The sequence below is a fragment of the Canis aureus genome, chromosome 24 (assembly GCF_053574225.1).
Source record: "Canis aureus isolate CA01 chromosome 24, VMU_Caureus_v.1.0, whole genome shotgun sequence".
Lineage (NCBI taxonomy): Eukaryota > Metazoa > Chordata > Mammalia > Carnivora > Canidae > Canis > Canis aureus.
In genome coordinates this window covers 27,317,928-27,345,835 of record NC_135634.1, presented here as the reverse complement: position 1 = coordinate 27,345,835, position 27,908 = coordinate 27,317,928, and the positions used below count along the sequence as shown (strand labels likewise).

The 27,908-nt window shown below is 47.0% G+C and overlaps 1 long non-coding RNA gene across 15 annotated transcripts in view; it reads left to right on the top strand.

Moving 5' to 3' along the window:
• The first annotated feature begins 6,229 nt into the window (after positions 1-6,229).
• The window catches only part of LOC144295939 (uncharacterized), a 41,531-nt gene continuing 19,852 nt past the window's right edge, over positions 6,230-27,908 (top strand). For 6 of the 15 annotated variants that reach the window (XR_013363082.1, XR_013363090.1, XR_013363086.1 and 3 more), the window contains exons 1-3: positions 6,230-6,290; positions 11,833-11,947; positions 12,667-12,738. This is a non-coding gene — a long non-coding RNA (uncharacterized LOC144295939). Of the gene's footprint in view, positions 6,291-11,832; positions 11,948-12,034; positions 12,188-12,301; positions 12,449-12,666; positions 12,739-27,908 lie in introns of all 15 variants that reach the window. The other 9 variants (XR_013363084.1, XR_013363091.1, XR_013363087.1 and 6 more) reach the window with 4 other exon arrangements.

Genomic DNA, 27,908 nt, shown 5'->3' with positions numbered 1-27,908 from the left:
ACTGTTGGTGGGAATGTGAACTGGTGCAGCCGCTCTGGAAAACTGTGTGGAGGTTCCTCAAAGAGTTAAAAATAGACCTGCCCTACGACCCAGCAATTGCACTGCTGGGGATTTACCCCAAAGATACAGATGCAGTGAAACGCCGGGACACCTGCACCCCGATGTTTATAGCAGCAATGGCCACAATAGCCAAACTGTGGAAGGAGCCTCGGTGTCCATCGAAAGATGAATGGATAAAGAAGATGTGGTTTATGGATACAATGGAATATTACTCAGCCACTAGAAATGACAAATACCCACCATTTGCTTCGAAGTGGAGGGACCTGGAGGGTATTATGCTGAGTGAAATAAGTCGATCAGAGAAGGACAAACATTATATGGTCTCATTCATTTGGGGAATATAAATAATAGTGAAAGGCTCTAAGTTTCAAACCGCTCCAAAACTCTCTTGCCCGTAGACACCCCTGACAGGCTCCACCCACAGGCAGAGAGGAATGAATCACAGGAGGCCTCCAGATGCCACGGATTCTTTAAAATATGTCTATTTCAGTCTCTGAATTACTGTTTTAAATTTCTGAAATGCCGGAGAAGCAAAAGCTGCGTCTGACCACGTGTTGCTGCCTCCCACCCTGTCTCCCGTCCTCCCAGAGGCCTCCCCCCCCCCCCCCCCCCCCCCCCCCGCCCCGTGAAGGGCAGAGGGGCCTCCCCCCGCTGCTCCGCACTGCGCGGCCCAGAGCCTGGCGCTTGGAGCCGGTCCAGCCCCGAGCCGAGCCGGGATAACAGCGCAGCTCTCCTCCGAGCATTTGAGCCAATTAAAAAGACAAATGACCATCCGCTTATCTTCCCTCCTTCTCTGCCCCTCTCTCCCTTTCCACCCCCACACTTCGGGCCCTCCCCTCCGGGGAAATGGGGCTAGGGACCTCCAGGCTGTGATTCCCTTCTGGGACAACTAGGCTTCCCACCCCCCCACCACCATCCCACCCTCTCTCCTGCCCCTCAAACCCGCCCCGGGCCTTTCAAGGTCTTGATGGATGGAGCTTCTCCAGCCTCCTCTTGGAGCTTCTGAGTGTTTCTGAGACCTTGTGTTGATGGGAGGACAGTGGAGGCTAAAGGAGTGGACTGGGAGAAATCAGAGGAGAAAGGACACAGGCTCAAAAAAATTGTTTTTTTTTTTTTTTTAATGAAAAAGCCTTATTTTCCAGATCTGGCCTTGGGGCCTGGAGCTTTAGGACCAGGCTCTAATTCTGGAGGGGTGTTTAATATATTCACTCCATGGTTAAGATGACCAGGTCCTCTGCCTTGAAGGAGAGCCAGCCTTTCCAGGAAAGAACAAGACTTTTGGAGGTGGAAAGCCCTGGGTCTAATCCAGCCTCCAGCCCTAGTGAGCTCTGAGGCCCAGAGCAAGTTACTAAAGCCCTCTGAGTCTGCACTCCCATATGTCAAGTGCCTATCTCATGGGAGGGTTAGAAGGAATAAGTAATATTTCATGCATTAAGTGCCTGGCATGGCACTGGGACATCCAAGACATGCTATTAATATCCCTTCCTCCTTTTATCCTAATTTCTCTGTGGTTCACACCTTTACCTTCTATCATGACCTTAAGGGTCTCATAAGTATTGATAGGAAGTTTATCATGAAGTCTAACTGAAAGGGGGAAAAAAAAAAAACCTTTGTTGGTACCTTTACTCCCTAATGAACTCCTATTCATCCTTCAAAACCCAGTCCAATTGTCACCTCTCTGGCTTTTACTTTCTCCACTGTTCTCCCAGAACCTTGATCACACTTTCATTCTTATTCTGTAATTTTGTCATTGTTCCATTAAGTTAGTCAATTATCTACTGAATGTCTGCCACATGCAAGGTACACTTCCAGTTCCAGGGACTACTTTGGTGAGCAGGATGCAGGAAATCGCCACTCTCCTGCAGCAAATATTCGAGCTGGAGGAAACAGACATTAAAAAAAAATTCTAAAAAATAAGCAACGTGTCTGTCTCCTAGACAGTAGACTCCTTGTCTTCTTCCTCTTTATATTCTGAGAAACCACATAGTGCCGACAGAGTGGAAGCACAGCAGATGTGAATTCTCCTCTCTAGACCACGCTTTATTTTCCATGTTTCTCTCCTCTGGGAAGATGACGAAGGCCTGTTCACAGGCCCTTTGGGCAGTCAAGGTCCATTGCTCCTTAGGTCTGAACAGCTCTGAGCGCCCGGTGTCATGGACATACCACTAGACTCAACAGCCTCCCCTGAGACAAAGTTCGAGCAAAATTTTGCTGCCTCTGAGGTGGAAAACGCAGCAAGGAGTCTCACCTGCTGCTCACCACCAAGCTGGGACCCCGGCCCTGGGGTGAGGGCTCCCTCCATGGGTGTGTGTGTGCAAGCTGGAAGGGAGTCTTGCTGACAATCAGGAACTGCCTGCTGACTCGTGGAGCTGCTTCCCAGAGGACCCGGAGAGGCAGGAGCCAGGCAGGAGCTGGTTTCCTTCCTGTTCCCGGCTGGGGCCAACTTTTTGTAGAGGAGCATTTGGGGTAATGTTTGGCTCAGCTGAGGCCCAGAGTCACTGGGATCCTAGAATGATGGAACGAAAAAGGAATTCAGAGGTCAGCCAGCTCAATTCTCTCATTGATAGAGAAGACAACTGAGACTCAATGTGGGGAAGAGTCACATTTTAGACTAATAGGATCTCACAGATCACCTCCTTCGAGAAAGGAAAACTCATGGATTTCATGCTCCTAATCCACTTTTTGCACACCTCACCAATCAATTTTGGCACTTTTCCTGCTGAACGGAGACAAGACCCCCATCCTCCCAGCATGAACCCCCAGGCCAGATTGTGAAGCTAACACATCAAACAATAATGAGGGTAATGATTATTTAGAAACTTGTTCTGTGTCGAATCTCTACATGCATGCCTCATTTGACTCTCACAACTCTGTGGGTCACTTTTATCATTCCTATCTTGCAGACAAGGGAGAGGAGAGAGAGAAGTGACTAACTCACCTGAGGTCCTACAGCTATAACCAGTGCTCACACAGCCTTTGAATTTGAGCCATGGTCAGCAAGGAGGGAGGACAGGTGTACAGAGAGGCAGGCTCATCCTGAGCCACAGGTGCCAACACATTTTCTCAGGACTGTACATCAGGGACTTGGCCCCCACCATGCTAATCAAGGTATTACTAGTTGCCATTTACTAAGCTTCTACTACCCATCAAGTGTAGTGCCAGATAATTGATATACGTGATCCCATTTTCATCTCCAAGGCAGGCCTACAAAATAGGCATCATTGCATTCATTTCACAGGTGGAAAAACTAAGGTTCAGAGAAATTAACTAACACCCACAAGGTCAAGCAGCTCATCGGTGGCAGCATCAGAATTTGGACTTGGGCTCTGACTCCCAAGCCCATGTTCTATTTTCCCATGATGCATGCCTCTTTCCAGGAGTGGTCACCCCCAGCAGAAAGTGTTGGGGAAAGGCTAGGTGCTCCTATGGTTGTAGGCTCAAGAGCTGCAGCCAGCACAGTCCCTGGCTCATTGAGGAGATGTGGCAGCTGGGGCAGGGACTGCATGGGCTAGTCCCCTGGCCAGTACACATACTCTCTGCCCTTCCAGCCACCATTGGTCTCAAGAAGCCACACTGTAATCACACTGAGGACAAGGCTTGGTCCCAAACCTACTGGGTCCCACCTGTCCCAGGAATGGTGATGTGATGGAGGAAAAAGTGCCCGAGATCTGAAGTCAGGAGAATCCGTTTAAGTCAACTCTGCCACCAACCACCTGCATGATCTTGACCACTCACATAATCCCCGAGTCTCAGCTTCACCTGAGAAATGAAATGCACTGGACTCTCCTGTCAGGGTTGTTGGGGGGATCAAATGAGCCTGTGCAGGCATAGAACACCCCTTGGCAGCCAAAGGGCTGGTTCCCAGCTGCAAACGCACCACCTAACAACTGAGCAACCCTGGGAGCATTATTCCACTGTGCTGACTCTCAGTGTCTTCACCAACAAGATGGGGGTATGGGCACCCCTTACTGTGCAGACCAAATGGAGGGATATCTGTGAGGAAACTCTAGATTATTAAGCACCAATTAGATGGTATTTGCCACATGCTCAATAAATAGCCACCCCCTGACAAAAACAAACCCTTATTTGCAAAGTAGCAATGTTAATGGCACAAAACCAACTGTTGTTCGGCTGCCTCTAGTCCTCTGAATGTCCTTGTGCATTCCCAGGGTCCTAGACGACTGGACCCTCAGGATTGGGGCTCTCAGGCCCTTCCTCCGACTGGCCTGGTTGTCAGGACCATCCCCTCCAATGCACAACAAGCAGCTAGAACCTTCTGGCTCTCCCTGGGCGGCTGCAGCTGCTGCCCGAGGCATCTCCTTGCCCTTGGAAGGTGGCTTCCCAGTGCAAGTTTAGTCTGAAATTCCATTCCGAGGCCTCCCCCTGCCCCAGAGCACAAGGCCTTGAAGATGTTGCATGCTGTGTGGGCTGGACCAGGCGAAAGTAACAGTGTGAGAGAAAAAGGAGCAAGAGAGGGAGACTGTGAGCATGATAGCCAGGAGGTCAAGGCCAGAAACAGAGCACAGACCGGAGGCTTCCAGGATCCCTCTTCTGGCTGAAGCAATTGTTAGTGGTGATAAATAAAAACAAGCCTGTTCTGTGGCTCCTTCATCTCATGCCCTCAGCTTGTTTTCCCAACCCAAGCCCCTCTCACATCCTCTGTCCCTGAATAGCAGCAATGCCCTCGGGACAACAGCTGAGTGATGTTCAGGCCTTTGCACACATTTCACCTGCCTCTTTTAAGTGGTGGACACTTGAGGTCTCCACCACCTTCCAGCCCCACAGCCTGCTCTAGTTTAGCTATGGCCTGAGTATGTCCCCTCCAAATTCCTGCGTTGAAATCCTAATACCCAGGACCTCAGAATACAACTGCATTTGAAGTTAGAGTCTTCAAAGAAATAGCTACAGTTAAGTGAGGTCATGAGGATGGCCCTAATTGATATGACTAGTGTCTTAATAAGAGGAGATTAGAACATGGACATGTACAGAGAGAAGGCCATGTGAGGACCCAGGCAGAAGATGACCATCTGCAAGACAAGAGAGAGAAGCTTCAGAAGAAACCAACCTTGCTGACACCTCATTCTCAGGCTTCCGGCCTCCAGAATTATGAGAAAATAAATTTCTACTGTTTGAGCCACCTGGTCTATAGTAATTTGCTATGGCAGCCTGAGCAAATGAATAATGGTTTCATATTAGCTTCATTCAATTCAAGAGATACAGACTGCCCAGCCACTGTGTGCCAGGTACTGAGCCAGACAGTGTAGATTTGAAGATGAAAAAGACACAGCCCCGTGCACCTGGTGGGGGGCAGGGGGGTCAGTCAGGCAAGGGTCTGCCCTCAGCTCACATCATGATCCCAGGGTCCCAGGATTGAGCCCCACATCAGGCTCCCTGCTTAGCGGGGAATCGGCTCCTCCTTCTCCCTTTGCCCCTCCCCTGGCTTGTGCTCTCTTTGCTCACTCTCTTTCTCAAATAAGTACACAAAATCTTAAAAGAAAAAAAGAAAAAGGCACAGCCCCTGCCATCAGTTTGCTCATAGTCCAATGCACAGACAGATAATTTCGAGGAAATAATTCATTTTGGGGGGGTTCAGAAGGAGCACAGAGTATAGGATGATTAATTACGTGAGAACATCAAGGATGACTTCTCAGAGGAGGTGAAACCTGAAGAAGTTCTATATTGTAAGATGTTATTTATTTATTTTAGAGTGGGAGGGTAGTGGAGAGAGGAGCAGAGGGAGAAGGACAAGCAGACTGGATCCCATTACCCAGAGATCGCGACCAGAGCCAAAATCAAGAATCGGATGTCCAACCTACTGAGCCACTCAGATGCCCCATCTGAGGAGGTTTTAAAAGGATGGAAAAAGATGGATGATTTATCAGGCAGAGAAAAAGAGGGACAGAGTGCTTGGCAGACACTGACACACAAAGTGAAATGGTAAATTTGGGAAATTAACCAGACTATAGGAGCAAAAGAAACACAAACTGGGGCTCGTGGTGGGAAACCATATAACCTCTCTGAGCTTGGTTTCTCCATCTGTAAAGTGGAAATATTAATATTGCACACAGTTATATGAGTCAACTACAACAATGGAGGAAGAATGTTTAAGGCAAAGCACTCCAATCTTACTTCAAATAAACTCATCATAATCCCTTACATTCCAAATTCTACTCACCTCCCCCCAACTACCACCTGCAATCTTCATTTGGCATGGGCATCCATTAAATCAGGTCAGGCTTGATTTTTTTTTAAAGATTTTATTTATTTATTTATTATTGGAGAGAGAGAGAGAGAGAGAGAATGAGGGTGGGAGAGAGCGGCAAGGGGAGAGGGAGAAGCAAGTTCCAGCTGAGCAGGGAGCCTGACATGAAGGTTGGTCCCAGGACCCTGAGATCATGACCTGAGCTGAAAGCAGGTGCCTGACTGAACCACCCTGGCGCCCAGGCCTGATTTTTTTAAACAAAAAAATTTAGAATAGATTTAGATTTACAGAAAAGTTGAAAAGACTGTACAGAGAGTTTCCATACACCCCCACCCAGTTTCCCCTGTTGTCCACATTTTACATTAATATGATACACTTGGTACCATGAAAGAACCAATACTGATACATTATTATTAACTGATGTCCATAGTTTATTCAGATTTCCTTAGTTTTTACCTAATGTCCTTCTGTTCCAGACTTCCAGTCCAAGAGACCACATTACATGTAGTCGTCATGTCTCGTTAGGCTCCCCTTGCTTGTGACAGTTCTGGCCTGATTCCTTTATTCCACACATATAATATTTGCTAAGAAAAGTACCAATGCACAGAAGTAGGGAGTAGGAGAAGGAGTTGGAGAGTTTTCTGAGAAAAAAAAAAAAGTCCTCTTTTTCAGTATTGTATCATTTGGTTTATCAGCAACAGACATTGGTTACAAATGAGACCTCTCTGTTCACTGAAGGAACCCTAAGGAGCCCGTCTGCTGTATTCTCAGGTCATTTTATCCTTTGTGCCAACATATAATAAATAATTTATATTAGTAAATGCACACTTCTAGAATTCTCCCCCAGTGGCAGCCTGAGTCTTCTCCGCCTTCCCAGTAGCGCTTCTGTGATCCAGGTGTCCTGTGATCCTCAGACCACCTGAGCCCCTGGCCAGCACCTGATGGAGAGGCAAAGAGCTACCTCCCCTCCTGAGGCCCCAGTAGGCTGGAGGGACGGATGACAAGGGCCTTCCATGCATGCCCCATGGCATCTGTTCTCTCTGAGGACCTTCACTGTAGCCCCCCAGGGTGCACATCCAATGCCACATTGAATGAGATGCTTCCACCCTCAACCTACCCAAGTGGCCTCCAGGGTGGAGTGGGCTGGGGTGGAACCGTTACTGGCTATTCCTCAGAAACATGGTGGAGGACTGTCACTGCGAGTGAGGGTTTGCTACAAGAAGCACCTCCCCAGACTGCCTACCAGAACGAAGATCAAAGGAAAGTGCCTCACTGGCTTGCCAGAACAGCCTCTCTGTCCAGAACACTAGGTGCTAGGACTCTGTCCATTCATTGGTTTCACATCAAGGCCCCATCACAATGACGAGGAACCAGAGAAGAACTTGCTGTAGAGGCAAAATTTTTGAGGCTGGAGCGTCAGAGAACACCAAACCCCACCTCCCGCCCCACTTGCACCAGGCTGGCTGCAAGGCCACCAGTAATCACATCATGCTCTCAGCTGGGGGCATTTTGTTTCATCTTGGTTGTTGTTGAAATTTTAAAAAAATTTTTTAAATGGGCTGAATTATTGTAAAAAGATTCAAACAAGCAGATGAAGTGAAAATGCCTTTTGAACTCTGTTCCATCTTTGTGCCTTCCCAAGGGTGGCTGATGCTATCAGCTGAGCACATGTCCTTACAGATCTTTTTCAAGGGATTTACATGATGTATGAGTGCATTTAGAAATAGAGTATATTTCTAACATACTATACTAATATACTAGATATGCTATCCTAATATACTATTCCCATAGTCTAGAAATACAAACTTTTGCATAGGATTTTTTCCCAAAGATTTCTTTATTTTAGAATGAGGTGAAAGGCAGAGGGAGAGGGAGAGAGAGAATCTTAAGCAGACTCCACACCCAGTGCAGGGCCTGATGCAGGGCTCCATCCAACAACCCTGATCATGACCTGAGCCGAAACCAAGAGTTGGACGCTTAACCGACTAAACCACCCAGACACACCTGCATAGGATTTCTAAAGTAAAAATGTTGTATGGCTTGTATAACTATTTGCCTATAGAAATTTGGGGGTTTTCCCCTCACTTTTCTTCTATAGAAACCATGCTGTAGTTAAAGTGTCCCTTTTTTTAATTTGTAGGCATGGCCGGTGGGTGTCCCTGTCCCCGCACAGATGACCATGTATCTTTCTTTTCATCCTGGGAACAGCAAGAGACCACCCCTTGCTATGCATATTTACCCAATGTGGCTCATGTAGGTGGCCAACAGCACCCAATGTTCTCCCCAAATTATGTGTACTTCCACTAATACAGCTGATGAATCATTTAAAAGATTGGTATTGTTGAATGGTATTCATAGTCCTAACTACTTAGGCTTCAGACTGTTTAGCCTGAGGATGATCATAGAGATAATATAGATAGACACTGAATTCCTGTGCTGTGACTGTCATAACAAATGATTGCAAACCTGGTGACTTAAACAACAGAAAATTATTCTCTCACAGTTATGAAGATCAGAGTCTGATGTCAAGATTTCTGCAGAGTCGTGCTGTCTTTGAAGGCTCTAGAAAAGAACCCCTCCTAGCTTCTTCCAGCTGCTGGTGGCTCTAGATGTTCCTTGGCTGGTGCCTGTATTACTCCACTTTCTGCTTCTGCCTCCATGTGGCTTTCTTCTCTGTGTGTCCATGTCTTCTCTTCTGTCTTTAATAAGGACACTTGTCACCAGCTAATCCAGGATGACATCATCTCAAGATCCTTAACCTAAGTACATCTGCAAAGACCTTTTTTCCAAAGGAGGAAATTCATAGGTTCTTGGGGCTAAGACATGGACAGAACTTTTTGGGGCCACCATTCAACCCACCACTGATCATTGGCTCAGTCTTCCACTTCACAGATGAACGCACCCTTTCCTGCCAGAGGATGATAAATGCTCTGGAGAAAAATAAAGCAGAAGAGAGATACAGGGAGGTGCCAGGCTAAGGGTGGGTTTCCTCTTTCAAATAGGGTGGTCAGGGAAGGCCTCTCTGATAACATGACATTGACCAAAGAACTGCAGAAGTGAGGATGTGAGTCATACAAGTGCCTAGGGGGAAAGCCTTCTAAGCAGACAGAACAGCAAGTGCAGATGTGGCCTGTGTTTTCCCTTAGCATGTTGTCCCTACTGTTATAATAATTTACCACATTACTTTTGCTTTAACCATTTACATATTGGTCTCCAGGATTAGACTGTGGGTTCTTTAAAACTGTATCCTTCTCCTAGTAGCATCCCGGGTACCTAGTGCATAATGCATGATACATGGTCAGTAAATATCTGATGAGAAAGCAAATAAGTGACAGAAAGTATAAAGAGATACGTGGTTTAAATGCCTGAGGTCACACAGCTGGTCAGGGACAAGGCCAAACTAGAACACCAGAACTCTAGTTCTCATGAGAAAGCAAGGTGGTGCATTTTAATGGAAGCTATTTTTCTAGCTGATTTTCCTTGAAGAATCAATTGTACCAGTATGTATTGAGAGACAGAGTAGATGTGACCATATCATGGGCCAGAACCACAAGCCTCCTCAAGTTATGGGCTTTATTAAGTATCCCCACTGCTCTAATTCCAGGAATCATTTCATAAATGGCTAGGTATGGGGCCAAGAAAGAAGAATGGAAAAAAGTCAATAAATTGTCTCTCGGAAGTCTATCAGATGAATAGGCACCCAAGAAACCAAGTGGCTTTGTGAGGAGGTAGGGGATAGAAATGTGTGCAGTGCTGGGCAGGTGGGTCAGCTGATAATCAGCAGGGACAATGGTAGTTAAGAGTGACCCCTGGACTGGCTTGGAGGCTTGGAGTCAAGATTATCATGGACAGAGTCAGGTGAGCTCAGGTGAGCAGGGCCTAGAAAATAAGGGTAAGTTACACAGGAAAGGTTTTGTGAGGTCCAAAGCCAGGAAAGGGAAGAAGGGCAAGAACACAGGTAGAGAGATGGTTGATTAAACAGAGCACAGGTCAAAGCATTTGCAGGACCTTGGATAGCTCCACAGGAGTTTCTGCGGAGGGGCGTTGGATGACTGGACTTTCAGCCTCTGGAGTCCCAAGGGTGAACATTTGGAGCCTCCTCTCAGAGGGAACTCTGAGATTTAAAAGACCTTGTACAATCATGGTGGATCTAACACATTCATTTTGAAGAACAGAAGGGCTAGTACTCTCTGAACACATTTTCCAAAAGTAGTGGCTTTTTCACCATGGTGAGGATGCTGCATTGACATGACTGAGGATTGTGAAAACTGCAATGAAGCATCAGAGAAATCAGTGGTCAAAGGAGGGGCCTTAGCTAAGTTCCAGATCTCCCAATGGTGCAGACCCCACTGCTGGCCTGGCCTGCCTGGTCCAGTTGCTGGAACCTGGCTATGTCTTGAGCAAGGGATAATCTTCACCTATGCAGGAACCCCCAGGCTTCCCTAGGCCATGCTAATACACCTTATAGTATGTCAGAATAAGCACGGACTTTGAAACCATCTCAAAGCAGAGCAAGTTATTTTGCATCTTTGGGCCTCTATTTTGAAACCTATAAAATAGGGTCAATAACATCTTGCAAAAAGAGTAGTAAAGCTATAGAAAGTGCCTGGCATGTAGCAGAGGTTCCACAAGCAATCACTATTAGTAGGATCAAGGCAACTCACCATCCTTCTTAGGGCTACACTAGGAGTCCAGTATGCACCTCTCAGAGGTAGCATGGTTTTTCTCCCCAGTCTTCATCTCTGTCACATCCCACCCAAGTTTGAAACCCAAGTCCAGACAGGATATTAAAACATGATGGAAACAGAGAGCCAGAAGTAGGATTTTCAAAAGCCAGTGGAGAAAGAACTCAGTTGCTTAAGAATTGCTTCTTACATTAATAAAACATAGCATTTGTGGAGAGCAACAGTGGCACAGCCTCTGAGGATGGCTGATGAGGAACTGAGTGACAGGATAGCCTGGCTAGACTTCTGCCTTCAAAGTCAGCCCAGGTCCAGTGGGATGTCTCCTTACCAACATAAAAATGCTGGGAGGGGGGCAGCCCCGGTGGCCTAGCAGTTTAGTGCCACCTTCAGCCCAGGATGTATCCTGGAGACCCGGGATCCAGTCCCACATCGGGTTCCCTGCATGGAGCCTGCTCTCCCTCTGCCTGTGTCTTTGCCTCTCTCTCTCTCTCTCTGTGTGTGTCTGTCATAAATAAATAAATAAATAAATAAATAAATAAATAAATAAATAAATAACAAATGCTGGGGGGACCATTTGTGACTAAAAACTTTATCCCCTGTGAGGAAGAGAATCCAGAGTGCTGGAATCAGACAGTTCTGAATCCAAACCTTACCTCTGATTCTTACTAACTCTGTGGACTTGAGCCAATTACATAGCCTCCCTGTGCCTTGGTTTCCCCAGTTGTGAAATGGAGGGCTAACCCGTATTTCAAAGAGCTATGGTGAATACTAAATGAGAGAACATGTGTACAGTTCCTGGCAGATAGTAAGCACTCAGCAGTTGTTAATTCCTTATCTTCCTTCTTTAAAAAAAAAAAAGGATTTTATTTCTTCTCTTTTATTTAGTTTCAGACCAACTCCACACTGAGTGCAGAGCCCAACACAGGGCTTGATCTCAAGACCCTGAGATCACAACCTGAGCCGAGACCAGAGTCAGATGCCCAACCGACAACTCCACCAGGTACTCCTCAATACATTTATTTTAATGAATAAAATAGTCAGTGGAGTGCTAGAGGTGAGGTGGTCTTCTGTTTTGCAACTCCTTTAGCTTCATATGACCAAAATCCAACTCAGACAAGGTGAAGTAAAAGTGAAAGGTTTGGGACATCAGACACTGCTGGACCTCATGTGGGGTTAAGGGGGCAGGGGCAGAGAACATCTCCATCCATTCTGTTTGCCAAGTCACCCAGCCAATTAGTGGGTAAGTGTTCTGGTTCCTCATCCAGTATTTTTTCCCCTCCATCAGCTCAGATTCCTGGACCCATTGATAGACTTTATTTACCCAGTGGTGGAATGATTTATTTCAATCCCTTAGGAGATGTGGGGGCCTGCAGCTCACATTTGAAGGCTAGTCAATGAGAATTCATGGTGAGATCAGCCTGCAGCCGTGGCCAAAATTATAATCTGGAGCTCCTTATTACTCGCCATGACCACCTGGTTAACCTGCGTCTCACATTCAAAGGTGTGCTGGGAGCAATGGTATCAACATTAAGCTATGTCTCCCATCAGAATTCCTGAGCTTCAAAATAGACACACTAAATGGGCACACTATACACTCACACTGTTAGGAAAGGATCCTTATCTGTCTATGAATCCAGCTGTGCCTCTCTAAAAAACATAGCAAAAACATAAGCAGGTTGGTTCTGAAAAGTGTTCATGCATCTGGTGCTATCTTCACAGTTTATGGACCTTCCAGCATGGTCATCCAATCTTCTGCTCCCATTGAAACAGCCAAACAAACCTCAGCACCAGGTAATGTTGACTTATAGCCAATCCACAAGGAGCTCTTGGACCACTGGTGTCATAGAATGTTAGAGTTGGAAGGAGCCATAGAGATTGTCCAGTCTTTCTTCCATCTTACAGATGAGGAAGTTGAGGCACAGAAAGAACCATATTACTTCAGGGGAGAGGTTTTCAACATTTGTACAACAAATATTGAGTCTGGCCATGACCAAGTAAGTGCTGGTCTAGGGGCAGGGTGGCCACCACAAACAGAACACTTGGGCTTTCCATGAACTCCCTCCATGACCATTCAAGTCCTGGAGGATGCCGGACCTGAAGTCCTTCTGTCTCACATGGACCAGCAGTGGGAGAGTTGGCTGGCTTGAATGGAGGCCTGAGCAGAGTCCTGGCATCTGGAGTCCCCAGATCCTCTGAGGCTACCCCCAGCACCCACCCAGAAAAAAGTGTTGCAGCACTTGGGAGACCTGGCTTGGCCAGCTGTTCCTTTTCTATCTGAAGAGCTGAAATTCTAAAGGGATGATTTATGAGTTTCTGAGCGAGGGGAATAGGAGCGGCACTTTCCCCTGACATAGAGCCTGGTCCCGCGGGTGCCGGGATGAGTAATGTTCTCTTGTGGGGCAAAGGGCTCTTGTCTGAGTCAAGAGATGATTTAACTAGTCAGGGAGCCAGAATTCCCTCCAATAACTCACCCTCCTTGAGAAAGGGAGTGGAGTCCCCCTGTGCTGTCGGCGTCTGTGCCCATTCAGGGCAGGAGGCGCCTCATGAGCAATCAGCGAGGAAACCCCATGGTTAGCATCCTTCAGAGCAAAGCCAGCAGGAAGCCGGTCAATGTGCTGACGGCTGGGCCAGTGGCTGATCCAGACCGCTGAAGGCAAATGCCTAGGGGAAGAAGGAGCAGCCTTAGACTGGCTGAGTCTCAGGGCCAGGCTAGGCCAGTTTTAAAGGACACAAGAGGATTTGAACTCTGGATAAAAGACCATTCACTCTGCACCCTAACCCCTCATAAAGAAAAACTGTCTTTTGAGGCAGTTGATGAGGATGTGAATATGCAGGAACCCTATGTGCTACTGGTAGAATGTGAAATCATGCAACCACTATGGAAAACAGTACGATGGTTCCTCAAAAAATTAAACATCAGGTTACCATTTGACCCAGAAACTCTACTTCTAGATATGTGCATAAGACCATTGAAAGCACAGATCTGAAAGGATATTTGTACACTATGTTCGTAGCAGCATTATTCATAATAGCAAAAGGTACAAACAACCCAAGGGTCCATGAACAGACAAATGGATAAACAAAGTGTGGTCTAGCCATACAATGGAATATTATTCAGCCCCAAAAAGGAAGGAAATCGGGCAGCGTGGGTGGCTCAGCGGTTTAGCGCCACCTTCAGCCCAGGGCATGATCCTGGAGCCCCGGGGTTGAGTCCCGCATCAGGCTCCCTGCATGGAGCCTGCATCTCCCTCTGCCTGTGTCTCTACCTCTCTGTCTCTCTGTTTCTCATGAATAAATAAATAAAATCTTAAAAAAAAAAAAAAAGGAAGGGAATCGTGACACATGCTACAACATGAAGGTTCCCTGTGGAATTTTATGCTGAGTGGCATATCCAGTCAGAAAAGGAAAAATCTTATATGAGTCCACTTATATGAGATACCCAGAGAAGTCAAGCTCAGAGAGGCAGAAAGCAGCATGGGGATTGCCAGGGGCTCTGTGAGAGAGGGAGAGTGGGCAGTTAGTGTTCAGTGGGGACAAAGTATCTGTTTGTGCTGCTGAAGAAGTTCTAGAGATGAACAGAAGTGATGGCTGCACAGTAATGTGAACGTACCTAATGCCACTGAACTGTACTTTAACTAAAACGGTGAGTTTCAGTTATGTATACTTCACTATGGTAAAAAAAAAAAAAAAGGGGGCTGGGGTTCAATAATCACAAGAGAAGGGACTCAGGTTTAAGGACCCAGATGACTTTGTTTTTTTTATGACTTTGAAATTAACAGGTTTTTCGTTTGTTTGTTTGTTTTATCACTGGGGAGACTTACAGTAAACTTGAAAGAAAAATAGGAAGACAAATTCTGGATCCTACACAGTGCAGGTTCTCTTGCTTGAGATGATGATGCCCAGGGCAAGTGTTGCATGGTCTTTGAAAAACAGATGCAGAATTTATATCAACCCTGACAATCTGCCTCCTAAGTCACTCTCCTGTGAAACGTCACCCCCTAATAACTTTCCTGTAGTAGTAATAGTAATGACCAAAATGCTCATGGCTAATATTTATCTACTATATACTCTGTGCAGTCACTGTGTAAACACACTGTATGCACAGTTTCTTTAAAACCCACAATGAGGGGCACCTGAGTGGCTCAGTGGTTGAGCATCCGCTTTTGGCTCAGGGCATGATCCCAGGATCCTGGGATTGAGTTCTGCACCAGGCTCCCTGCATGGAGCCTGCTTCTCCCTCTGCCTAGGTCTCTGCCTCTCTCTGTGTGTCTCTCATGAATAAATAAATAAAATCTTTAAGAAGAAATAAACCCCACAATGAACCTAGGAGAAGGTACTGTTAGTACCTTCCTTTACAGATGAGTAAAACAGAGACTCAGTGCTCTTAAACATCTTGAGCCAGAGAGAGATTTCTCCAGAGCTCACTCTCCCTCCCTGCGTGCTGGTGTGCTGTATAGACCAAGGGGCTTGAGAGTGGGGATGAAGCTGGTATTTGAACTGGGCCTTCGAAGGGAAAGGAGGCTCTAGCCATGACTGCAGGTGATGGACCCATTACCTCACTTCCTTAAACCTCAGCCTCTTGTCTGCAAATTGAGGATGATAATCACACCTGCTGCACGGGTTTGCCAGGAGGAGGAAAGAGGGGACTATGAAGTGCTTAGCAGTGGCTGGCGGCTGGCTGGGGCTGGGCTGGTGTGGAGAACGCTGATAAGCATCAGCTCCCCTTGTTAGCGTCCATCTCTCCCTCCTCGGAACTCTCAGAGCCTCTTGTGTTCACCCCCTCTTGTTGCACTTAGCAATCGCTACCACGCATTAGATAGAGCACTTTAACTCAGTCCAATGACCTCCCTACTCCCCACAAATTATAGGCTGTTTGAGGGCAGAGGTCGTATTTTGCTCATCTCTGGGTCTCCAGCAGCAGCGTAGGAAGTGCACGGTAAATGTCTGAGTGAATGGCGACATAATAAATGGATGCGTGATGCTCTTTGACCAAAAACACCCCCCTCACATGGCTATAATCAGAGCCACAGCCAGCCTGCTAATGAGCAAGGCCAGAGCACCGGCCCGCCCCACCGCGGCGCAGACAGCCAGACGACCAGCTGGGCAGGGCTGATCTCAAAAGGATAAAAGGGAGCAGGGGGCTTTGCAGAGGGGACAGCCTTGGGTCTACCGGTGCCGACCTCCTGGCAGACGGTCCCTGAGGAAGTGACAGCCCTGGGCTCAGGGGCCTCGGGGTGCAGGGGTTCCCGAGGTGGAAAAGTGGAGCCTGTGAAAAAATGAGAGTGGGAAATGGGAGTCAGGGAGCCAAGGGAAACGGCAGATCTGTTAACAGGCTGTTTTTGCTTTTGTCTCTGGAGAAGGAAGAGGATGGAGAGTAAAGAGAGGAGAGTCACAGGCCGGCTTCCTGCCCTGCCCGGCCAGGGTGGGAGAGCGCCAGATAATGGCTGATAGCGTGGAAACGGGGAGACAAGATAAAGGGGAGGCCGGCCACAGGCAGCAGACCCCCGGAGCCAGGGAGGAGCCCCGGAGGGACAGACGAGGAAGATGGTGCGGAAGCACAGAGGAAGTGCTAGCAGAGAGAGAAAGGCCTCTCTGGGACCCTAAGACAACTGGCTGGGGGTGTCAGCTGTCGCTCAGGCCTGGGGCAAACCCCACACTCTCCAGCAAGTTCTTAACCCACCCAGCGTGTCTGTCTCCTCTGCTGGGGGGGGCGGGGAGGGGAATGGGGCTGTGGAGGTGGGTTATTTAGAAACTTAGCTTCCCCTACTTGAGTTTTGGTAAGAGAGCTGAGAGGTGCCAAGGTGAGCAGCTGGTACCCAGTGGGTGCTCAGGTTAAGGGCCTTTCCTCTCCTTCCTTAAAAGTGGCTTCAGGGATGCTCCCTCCTCAGCATCTCTTCTGGCTCCTGAGGAGGAGGCTGTGATATGGAAAGAAACCCGGCTGGCACCTGGCTGTGCAAACCCTCCCTGCTTGAGTTCATGCTCACTGGGTTTCCCCTAACAAAACCTCCTTGGAAATTCCAGACACAGGGGCCCCTAAGTGGCTCAGTGATTGAGCATCTGCCTTTGACTCAGGTTGTGATCTTGGGGTTCTGGGATCAAGTCCTGCACCAGGTCCTGCTTCTCCCTCTGCCTAGGTCTCTGGCCTCTGTGTGTCTCTCATAAATAAAATAAAAATTTTTTAAAATCCAGACACAGTTCATTCTCCCCCAGAATTGTTGGTCTTTGATGAGCACCCCAGTCTTCATCAGCTCAGACATTCATCCAGCCCATATTTGCTGAACACGCTCTGTGTGCCAGCCCTGTGCAAAGACCTGGGGATGGGCATGGACACACAGGTGACCTGTTCCTGCCCTGAGGGGGCTAGTGATCTAGAGGCAGACACAAGACCAAATGATAGTGACAAGCCCAAGAAGTGCTATTAAATGCTCTGTGAAAGTTAAAATTTGGTGTGTGTGGGGGGGTGCGTGATCAAGGAAGAATCCATCATTTCCTCTTCTAGGTTACAGACTTCTTGGGTGAGTGACGATTTCACCTGTAAACCCCCAGACCACAAGGAGAAAGGTGAAAGGTGAAGGACAGGCAGGAAGGAGAAAGGAGAAAGGGGATGAACCTGACTTTGTATGCTAAGCACTATTGGTAAAGCCCTGATAACTCTCTAAACTCCAGTTTATCTGGGAAGGGAGGGACACTTCAATGTATGTAAGAATTTTCAAAGAAACCCAGCTACACCCTCTAACCTCCCAAAAACCACACACTGAGACCATCAAAGCTCAGGAAGCCTAAATGGTGGGTTGAGCACAGGACACCCAGCAAATGCTCCCTTGAACCAAAGGAACTAAAGGAATCCATGTGCCACATGTGGAACAACTCATTAAAAAAAAAGTGACAAGTGGGGAAGAATGTCAAGTGGGTAGCAAGTCTTCTGTTTCTGTACCCCCTTCCTCTTGCGCCCTCTCCCCTCAGTACTTAGGGTCGCTACCTGCACTCTTAGAAGACAGCACGAAAGTTACTCATTCACACTAAGGTGTTCATGACAGTTGTGTGTTGGCCCACACGGAAATATTTGCCCTTAAAATGGGATAGATGGAATTTGGTGGAATTTCACCCAGTCCTTGGAGGACAGATTTGAGACACATAGGAGCCCTTTGAAGCCTCTGGGATGAGAAGACTTGCTTGGCTTAAAGCAGCCCTGGCAAATTTCCCATTCGCACAGCCTATTATTCCTGCCCCCTCTCCTCCTCAGCCTTCAGCCTTTGGAACTACCAAAGGAGAGGCCTGTCAGGAAAGAGAAGGAAGAAACCATGTGGTCTGGAATTGCAGTCAAGGAAGAGCACCCCTACCCTGGACCTCTGGTTCTCTTCATCCTGGTCTCCCGGCCAAGGTCCCCAAGGATGGCTGGCAGTGCATGTGAGAAACCCAGCAAGCTCCTTGCAAGCGAAGATCACACAGTAAACATGCGACAAAGTAGACCCCAACCTCTATGCATCTTTTGATCCCAGGAATATGTACTTAAGAGACAGAGCCACATGCTTTGTCTGCTGTCACTGGATGTTGTGGGAAAAGGCCTAGCTGTGGACTCAAAAGACCTACATTTGACTTCAGACTCTCTGTGAGCCCAGCTTCCTTAGTAGAACATCAGTATAGAACTCCTCCCTCGTGTACTTCACGGGGTCTGGCAAGAACCAGCCAAGTGGGAAGGTGTTCCCAAGTGGACCTCTTGACCTTTAGGATATTGGCCTGGGGGAGGGGGGGAGTGGATGGGAAGGGTTTCAACAGCTGTGTTGGAAGCAGACTGAGGGAGCCGTGGGGAGGTGACTAGACTCTTGGTGGCCTGAGAGCTCTGCTGTGTTCTGGGTGTCATCAGGCAGGCCTTGAGCCCCACGCTTTTGCTTAGAGCAGCACCTGCTTGCAGGGTTTGTGTGTGTGTTCAGTTGGGTTTCTATGTTGAGGCCACTTGGCACAGGTCAAAACTATCTTCACCTGGAGCTTGCCAACCATATTCCAAATTCAATTTTCTCAGCAACACTTCAAGACAGACCCTTTATATATAAATGTTGACTCCACAGAGACTAGTCTCTGAATACTTACAGTATGCATTTAGTTTCTGTTGAAAGCTCAGGCAAGAACTTGAGGCCCTGTGGGCTCATTCTGCTCCTGGTAGCCCAACATGGGCTGAGCTAGCCTGCAGGAGCCACCGCCTCCTCTCTGCCCCAGCTCTCCAAGAGAGAACTGGCTCCTCTCCTCTGCCCTGCTCACCAGTTTGTGCAAACCTAGGGCTTTGTGCAAAGCCCACAAATAGCTGTACTAACAGCAGCCACCATTTACTGTGTGCATATGTGTGCCAGGCACCCAGCTAAGCACCTAATGGTTGTAATTCCAGGACAATCCGTTGAGCAGCAACCTTACTGTACTGCTTAATGGATGAGGGGATGGAGTCTTGGAAAAGTTGTTTTTTGTTTTTTTTTTTTTAATTTATGATAGTCACAGAGAGAGAGAGAGAGAGGCAGAGACATAGGCAGAGGGAGAAGCAAGCTCCATGCACCGGGAGCCCAACGTGGGATTCGATCCCGGGTCTCCAGGAAAAGTTAAGCAATCTGCCCAAGCATACTGCAGCAAGGGCCCACTCCATCCCAGAGCTCACCACCACTTTCTCTCTTAACCAGATTCTCAGAGGGGCTTTACAATAACCAAACACGCAGCGCGCACACACAAACACACACACACACACACACATGTAGTCTCCTATGTTTGGGCCTCCACAACCAACAAAGAGTATCAGAGAAGCCCTGCGGACAGTAGAGACAGCCCAGATCATATTTTTAAGACTTTCCTTAGGAGTTGGGACAATTTGGGGCAGCAGTTGTTGGAGATGAGGGGAGATGTAGTGGAGATGAAGTCCAGTCTCAGTTTTCCATCTGCTCTCAGACTGGACCTTCCCAGCCCACCGCCTTTTTGGTTTGATCCCCAGGCGTTTACCGAGATCCTACTGAGAACAGGCAGGGTGGGGCCTTTAGAGGCTGCAGGAGATTCCAAGAAGTGAGAGCCATGGCCCCTCCCCACCCAGAGCTCACCAGACGGGGGTCACAGCCCAAAGCAAAGAGGGACAAAAGCGGCCCACAGCATCCTGGCCACCCTCCTCAGCATTTTAACTTCGAGGGAGGCCAGCCGGGTGGAGACGCAGGGATGGAGAGAAAGGCCAGGGATTGTGGCTGGGAACCCACCCCACCGTGGCGCCCTCGGCGGCCCCACTGGAAGGAGGAAAGGGGTGAATTCTCATGAGAATTCTGATAAATGGGCTCCTCCACCCCTCCCCCTCCCCCCAATTAAAGCGAAGCTATCCCAGCGCCGCGATGCAGAAACCACTTCCAAGCCAGGCATGACATCAACATTTCAGTGATAAGGGGTGGACAATGGGGTGTTAGACTAATAGAAAAACACCGCTGGATAAGGCCGGCTCCTGATACCCAGGCTGATGGGAAATACCATTGTCTGTCCGCTGTCAGCTGAGTCCCGGGGCGACAGGGATTCCTGCGGCCGCGGGCAGCGGCGGGGAGGGCGGCCCGTGCGGGGCGGGGCGGGAGGGGGCGGGGCCAGGGGCGGGGCCGGTCTGGGCGGGGCCAATGAGGGGCGGGGCCTGGGAGCGGGGCGGGACCGGGGGCGGGGCCATGGAGGGGCGGAGCCGGGGCGGGGCGGGGCGGGGTAATCGGACCCGACTCGGCAGCTCAGCGCAGGTCCGGGACCGCACGCGCCGGGTCTTTGGGACCTCAGAGGGGAGACCGCTTAGCCCCCGCGGAGGTTCAAGCCTCCCCCCCGCCATCTCACGCTCCCGGACGCCTGCAGCCCCGCGGCCGGTCCTGCAGTTCAGCAGCCAAGGGAAGGCGGCCCACTCGTGTCTCCCGGCGGTGGGACTGGGCCGCTTGACTGCTCATTGCTCGCAGGTGTATTTGCTTCTTTGAGTCTCAGGATTTTTTTATCAAAATAATATGCGCACAGAGTTTTTATATTTCAAGCTAATCAGTAATAGAAGAGTGTCTCACAACAAGACTGATTTCCCGCGGTCTGCTCTCCACCCTGTCCCTGTGCCCTGTTCTCCCCAAACCACTGTCAATTCTTAGGACTGCTTCTGGCATTTGCCTTTCTAGTTCTGAATAATGCACTTGTGCTGCTCTTAGTATTTATCAGTTTCAGGCATCATCGAACGGCTTTTTTATGTGGCAGATGAGAACGTAGCAACTTTGCCCTGCTCTCCCTTTGACCTTCTCTCATCCTTCAATAATTATATAGTATATTTGAGTCAAATAATAGTGATTATTCTCACAATAGAAATATTACTGTAACCCTGTTCCTAGATCCTGTTTCCTCTACTTTGCTAAGGTACTCCTTTGTCTTGCTGGAGTATCTCCTTCGGTATCTTTATTTGGTGGGGTTTTGAAGTCTAGAATGGAAATCATTTTTTCATAGTACTTTAACAGGATTACTTCCTTGCCAGACTTCTCAAGACATACGTTCCTCTTCCTCAGACTTTGTATGGGGCCTTGTCTTATTTTGCTACTGGAAGCTCTTAGGAAATTCTCCTTATACCTGTTGCTGGAATGTTTCATGGTGATTTTTTTTTAAGATTTTTTTTATTTATTTATTTATTTATTTATTTATTTATTTATTTATTTATTTATTTGAGAGAGAGAGAGAGAACGTGAGCAAGAGAAAAAATGAGCAGGGGTAGGGTAGAGGGAGAAGCAGATTCCCTGCTGAGCAGGGAGCCCAATACAGGGCTCCAGCCCAGGACCCTAGAATCATGAACACAGCTGAAGGCAGATGCTTAACCAACTGAGCCACCCAGGTTCCCCTCATGGTGATATTTCTTAATGTATCTTTTCTTTATGTCTTAATCATTCAATAGGCTCTTTATCTGGAAACTCACCTCCTTTATTCTATGGAAAATTCACCTATTATTTCTTGGCTAATTTCTCCTCTTGACCATCTTCTCTCATTCCTTCTTTCTGGAACTCCTATTAATGGATATTGGATATCCTAAATTGATAGTCTAGGTTTCTCATCTTTTATTTCTTATTTCCCTCTATTTCTTTGTCTCTTCTACTTTTGGAGAGATTCTTTTTTTTTTTTTTCAACTTTATCTTCATAGCCTCCTATAAAATCTTTTTCTTCTGTATTTTAATTTCTAAGAGATCTTTCTTGGTTTCTGATTGCTCCTTTTTCATAGTTTCTGGTCTAATTAAGGCAACATCTGATTCTCTAAAATATATTCATTATAATTATTTTTTTGAGTTTCCTTCTGTTCTTTACATTGTTTATTACTTTCAGCTTCCTTTTATCTATTTGTCTTGGTCTCTGTTTTTGAAGTAGGAGATGTGTTGTGATCTTTGGTTGTGTCACTAAAGTATCACTGGATGTTCTAAGTGCACAAGGGTCTCATGCCCTGTGGGAATTCGTGCCCTGGTGACTGAGGGAGAGCTTAGTCATTTTCTTGGACTAGTTAGTTTCTCCAGCTTCTGTCATGGGACCTACATGAGGATCTTGCATTCTGGGATTGAGGAAGAGGAAGGCATTTGTGTGGGTCTGATGGTTTAGTTTGCTAACTTCTTATCCTCTTGGTCAGGGCTATTCCTCAGCACAGCCCTCCACTCTGAGTCAGGGGTCTCTCCAGTTCAGGTTCCACCAGAAAACACTTTACTTAGCACCTAAAGCACCATTTAGTATATGGCAAGTCTTAGGATTATGCCTGAGATCTCATGGAACCCCTTCATTAGGCAGAGAAAGAACTCAGAGAAATGGCTTACCTTAGACCTCACAGGGTGGGAGAAGTGCTGGGCCAGGGGGAGCCCAGTCCATGATCTTGACCTTTCCTGCAGAGAACATAGCTGCTGGGCAAAGTGCCCAGTCTCCTTTCCCCTTTCCGTCTCTCTATGTATTGCTTTCTATTCCTTCCTCTGTTTCTCTTTTCCCTTGACTGATCTCTTTCCACTGACAGATCACATTAGGGTAAAGACATTTAGTATGAACTGCACAAAGGAGAGCCTTGGATATTCTACTCATTTTTTTTTTAAGTAATGAAAAAGAAGAAAATTTTTACAAAAATAAGTCCGTAAATTAAAGTTAAGTGGTTCTCAGTTTTATATATTTGACTCTCATATACCCCATGCTTTCATATACAAATACTTAGGAACTCCTTTTTATGTGCCTATCTTGGACCTTTGTATGGCATTTCTTGAAAGAACTTTGAGTTTCTCATGGTGGTGCTGCCTGGCTGCAGACAACCGCTGTTGGCCATGTCGCCATCTCTGTCCATTTAGCAGTTCACGTTACCACAATTATCTGTATCATATTAGCATATTTTCCTTCATTATGTCACCTAACTAAATGGAAAACAAGAAGAAAAATGCCTATACTAGTGATGAAAAGGGTTAGGTCTCAGGAATGTCCTTCAGTTGAGGCACGACGCTACCAGCGTGGCTAGCCCATCTTCAGCTTTGAGCTGAAGCATGCTGAATTAACCTGACTGGTGGTGGTCAGTTCTGAGGGAAAACAGCACAATCAGAGAACCAGGTGTAATTGAAGAGTTTGCAATCCTTTTGGATCTCAGGAAAGAGAATCCCTTTAGAATATATAAATCTAGTGCTTTGTTTTACACATTTGAAATGATCCGTACTTTGTTTCTTATTTGGAGAAAGCGGACAAGACAATGGGACTGTCAGAATTTCCACAATCCCTGAAAGTGTCCCTGCCTGTGTCAGCAGCTGGGCTCATATGAACCCCCTGAGAAAGTACTTGTAGGTTTGGAAAGCTCATATGCTCCCCTGGTGCATATGTGCAAGGGTCTGGCCACTCCTCCATGTTCCTGGACGGTTTGCCTCCTTCAAAATATGACTCTTGGTGCTATTTTAGGACAGAGGGCTCCCTGCTGAGACCGCTGCCTGCCTGGATCACCCCCACCCCTGTGACTGACCCAGTATCCCTCATCCTCCATGTATGCACCCCAGGTATCCAGGTGTATTGGAGCCCATCCAGGAAAGTCAGCCTGGCTTTTCCTACCCCCTGCCCTATTCCTACACACTCCATAATGTCCTATGTTTTCCAAGTCACTATGCCAAAAAGGCCTGGGAGCCATCCTCCACTCCTTCCAGCTTCACATCCAAACTTTTTCACATCCTTTCTCAATTTTATACCTAAAGCCTCCCTTGACATCTCCACAGCTACCACCCTGGGACAGGCCACGACTGTGTCTCATCTGGGCTATTTCTATCACCCCCAAGTGGTCTTCAGCCCCAACTACCCCTTCTCCAGTCCATCCTTCACAGTGCTGCCTGAGTGACCTTTGCAGAACACCATTCTGATCACCTCAGGTCCTAATTAAAACCTTTCAGGATGGTTGCCTGGGTGTCTCAGTAGGTTAAACATCTGCCTCTGGCTCAGGTCATAATTTTGGGGTCCTGAGATCCAGCTCTGCATCATGCTCCCTGCTCTGTGGGGAGTCTGCTTCTCCTTCTGCCCTCTGCTTGCTCATGCTCTCTCCTTCTCAAATAAATAAATAAAATCTTAAAAAAAAAAAAGACTTTCAAGACCTTCTTATTGTCAGAGTCCAGACTCCAAAGCATTCACCCCCTACGAGCCTCTTCAACTTTTTCCACCTCCTCCCCACAACGCCCAAGTGAAAGCCACAGGACACCACCCAAGTCTCTAGACTTTTGCCCAGGTATTCCTTGGCTTGGAATGCCTTCAACCCCTTGGTGATGACCACATCTTTAACTGTCATATTCCCCTTGTTGCTATTCTTTATCCCTTCCCCTAGAAGAATTCATTACTCTTTCCTCTGTTTCTACAACTCTTGTATCTATTCTCCCTTTAAACTGTCCCATGTTATAATGATCACATCTCCTCTCCCCCATATTTTCTCAAGGCAACACCAAGTCTTCCATTTGTCTTTAGGGCCTAACTCAGCCTTGGCATATAGCCTTGGCACCTAATTAAATGTCTATTGAGGGATCCCTGGGTGGCGCAGCGGTTTGGTGCCTGCCTTTGGCCCAGGGCGTGATCCTGGAGACCCAGGATCGAATCCCATGTCGGGCTCCCGGAGCATGGAGCCTGCTTCTCCCTCTACCTGTGTCTCTGCCTCTCTCTCTCTCTCTCTCTGTGACTATCATAAACAAATAAAAATTAAAAAAAAAATAAAAAAAAATAAATGTCTATTGAATTTCTTTAATTAAACTGAAAATATGTAGTCCCTGACCACGTATGGTTTATCCAAAAAGTAGTTAGAGAACTGTTGACATAGAATCAAAGATATGTTTTCAAATACCAAGACAAGGATATTTTATTTAAAATAATTTATCAGCACCCAGGATGAGTGGCTGCTCCATGCATGCTCACTTATCTGTAGAACTGAAAAGATCCTCCCAGCCAGACAGAGGACACCCTCTTTTTCACCATCTGATAGTCTGCTTTCCCAACACTTCAATCATTCTCAAGCAGAATATGAGGCAAAATTATTGACATGGAAATGGATGGGAATTGGCATTGCTTCTCTGATTGATCCATAAATTATGGATAGTAAGAACAACTACAACTTAGTGTCTTCTGCGTACCAGGCACATATCTAATAATAGCCCTATGCTGTGGTTATAAACCCATCCTTTTTTTTTTTAACCAGAAATAGATTAAAGTATGGTTCCCACATCTAAGCATTTTATATCCACATTAATTTAAATAAATTGAAGAGAGTCTTCCTCAGTGAATCCTTCCCCCAACCCCCTGACTAGGTTAGGTACCTATGCTTCCTGCTTCATACTACTGTGGACTCCCACATAATTACTTTTTAAATATCTGTCTTCTCTACAGGGCATAAACTGTATGAGGGTTGGGACAATGTCATTATGGTCACTAGTATAACCTTGACAGATGATATAGTGCCTGACATATAAAATCGGTGGATGAAGGGTGGGAGAGATAGATGTTATCCTCGTATCTGGCCTAGTCTCTACTGATTGCCAATCTTTACTCATTTTAGCATGATTTACCTGGTTCTGCTGCCCACACTGGCCTGCTTCCCATGTATACTGAGAGTTTATCTTCCCTGCCCATTCAGTCTCATTCTCCCTATCTCTGCCTCAGCTCCCTATGTCAATGGCTGAGGCTGATTTCATCACTATCCTCCAGGCATTTTGCTTATCTATGACTCCAAGCTCCTAAGCATTTTTTGGCTTCCCTCAAGTGCCCAAGCTTTGAGTTAACCTCTGAGAGTATGGAGACCACAGGACTATATCACACCAAATTCCTACTATTCTCTCTAGAATCTGCCTGAAATTCTTTCTACTGCTAAGTGAGGTTCAGAACAGGATACTCTTACTAATGATCCAGCCATAAGCATTAGTCATGACTCTTGGGTTTGAAGAAAAAACCCAATTAAAACCAACCTAACTGGGAAAAGAGGGAAACTATTCACCCTATAATTGGTGAGTCTGAGCTATAATGACTTCAGGCAAGACCAGAATGTCAAATGCCATCAACCTCTGTTTATCTCTCTCTCCATATCCAGCCTTTGCTTGCCTAATACAGTTGTCTTGATTCTTATAAAAAAACTCTCAGCATGATAATAAATATGCTATGTGAACCTCTGGGTGTCCTCATGGTCCTCACAGCTCATAATCCAAAAGCAAGAAACATTTTTTTGGAGCCTATGTATCAAATCTCATGAAAGGATTCTGACTGGTTCTGCTGAGGTCGCAAGGCCACAACTGGGCCAATCACTTTGGGGACTAAAGTAAACAATCAGAATCAGACCTAGTGTGCTCCTTTCGGCAGCACATATACTAGAATCAGACCTAGCTCCTATGCCATCCCTTAGGCTTCTGTGTTTGATATCCCATTAGAGCCATATTAGGTTCATATTGTGCTTCCCCAGTGAAAGCTTGCTGGCAGACAAAACCTGTCCCCTAAGGTCATCCATACAATAAACATCTATGAGCACCCTCTCAGAATAAAGCACCATATTAGGCTTTGTGGGGGAAAACAAAGATTAGTCAGACTCATCCTGGCCAAAAGGGGCTTGGAGTCAGTAAGGGTTTAGTTATGCACACAAATATCTATCATAGAATGCAGTTGGGCCCTAAAGGCACAGACTGTGCCCTTAGAGGCCATCGAATGGACATATCCAAGGGGTGACCCAAGAAAGTCACTGCAGAGGAATAAGCCAATAAACATAGTGGTTAATTGGTTGGTGGTTAAGAATGAGGGGGCATCAACCCTGTTTACCCAGAGCTGGCTACTTGCCTGGGCATGACTTTTCAGAGGTCCTTCCAAATATCTGTGATGCTATTTTCTTTCAGATCCAGCCTCCATCTCTTTTATTCACTGTCCTGTCCTGAATCACTCAGCTCATGTCAGGTCCCAATTCTTCCCTTTGTAATCTACCAGGATGGCCACATTATGCTACCATCATCACAGGCATTTCTACTAGTGATTCCTGAGCTCTGCTAAGGGACCTGGGTAGTGACGGTCTTTAGGTCAGGTTGGGCTTTGTTCTAAGGGCCTCTTCTATCAAATGCTTTGGCCTTTCATCTCTGGATTTTTGTCAGTCAGCTGACAAGAACTATCTCTCCAATCACAGCCAACCTGCTGCCCATGGAAGCTCGGTTTCCTAAGATACCCCTCCCCTTTCATCCCAGCACGCCTTCCATCCCAGATTTGATCTAAAGGTAGAACCCTTTGTAAAAGAGGGAAAGTGGAAGTAGCGCATTGGATAAGGACAATGCTGCTTGGCAGCAGGGACATATCTGGTTACAAGGGAAATCTCAGCCTGCTAGCTCAATTGGCCTCTTGGGTTCAATCAGTTCATAATTTCAGCTTATTCAGTACATGTGTTTCACAACTCTGCATGCTCCAGAAAATGCATGTGGGTTTGTTTGTTTTTTTATTCCCCATACTGGCTAAATGTGAAAAGTTTGTAA